The 973-nt window shown below is 43.2% G+C and overlaps 1 protein-coding gene across 1 annotated transcript in view; it reads right to left on the reverse strand.

Annotated features, from left to right (window-relative positions):
* The window catches only part of FST (follistatin), a 6,623-nt gene that overhangs the window by 4,473 nt on the left and 1,177 nt on the right, over window positions 1-973 (reverse strand). The gene's annotated exons all lie outside the window — the stretch shown is intronic.

Raw genomic sequence — 973 nt, forward strand, 5'->3', positions numbered from 1 at the left:
GTTTCCTTTTATTTGTCCCGTTTCATAACCCGCAGCTACTATGGCCTATTTGGAAGCGCAGTTTAAGAAACAAACAAGCCCTCCCTCCGCAAAGAAACCCAACCAAACAAAAAAATCCCCGTCCAAAACCACAAAAGATCTAAAAAGCCCAAACCAAGAAAACAACAAAACAAAACCCAAAACAAAACAAAATGAAAGAAAGAGAATACCCGACCAAAACAGAACTAGAGTTTTCGGAGGTATTTATTCCATATGTAGAGCAGAAGGAGCACTGCCGACACGTGACAGAGATTGAAAAGGATGTGCATTTAAAAGGGAATAAAAAGAAAATCGCGCTTGCAAATTCCTTCCTCCTCCCCCTGCCCTCTCCTCCTCACCGCGGCTGCACAGCAGCATTGTTTTAGTGCCGCACAGTTTCACTCCCAGCCCATTTTGCAATCTGCACGAATTGGGAACATTTGCTGTTAGCGAAGTCTTTCGAAATCTCCACATTTTGCTGTTTCTATTAACAAATGTCTCCTTCACTAAAATAATTCAGCAGAGTTTAAAAAAAAAAGTGAGCAAAGTACATAAAATACAAGGACACTTTGAGTAGGAGGTCCCTACAGAGTTTTAAAAATCGATCAAGCTGAAAAAGTAATAGGTGCCATCTCTCCTGCAAGCATTTCAGAGGAAAGTACACTGTCCTTACACCGGGTAGAGTGGGTTTTGTTGGGGTTATTTTTTGCTTTTTTCCCCCCTAGTATCCCTGTTATGTGTGGAGTCAAGCCAAGAACATTAGTCCAAGCAACTCCCCCTTTTTTAGCGGAAGCATTTTGGTTGGGATGAGTCTCTCGTGAATAACCAATGTGAATTCTCCAGCAACTCAATACCAATTGATTCTGCTGCTAATCCAGCCAGGGCTCGATCCTGCCTCCTTACTCCGATGGGAATATACCGCAGAGAGGGGTCAGGATCGGCCAGCCGAGATGAT

This window comes from Corvus brachyrhynchos, unplaced genomic scaffold (assembly GCF_000691975.1).
Source record: "Corvus brachyrhynchos isolate BGI_N302 unplaced genomic scaffold, ASM69197v1 scaffold310, whole genome shotgun sequence".
Taxonomy (NCBI): Eukaryota; Metazoa; Chordata; class Aves; order Passeriformes; family Corvidae; genus Corvus; species Corvus brachyrhynchos.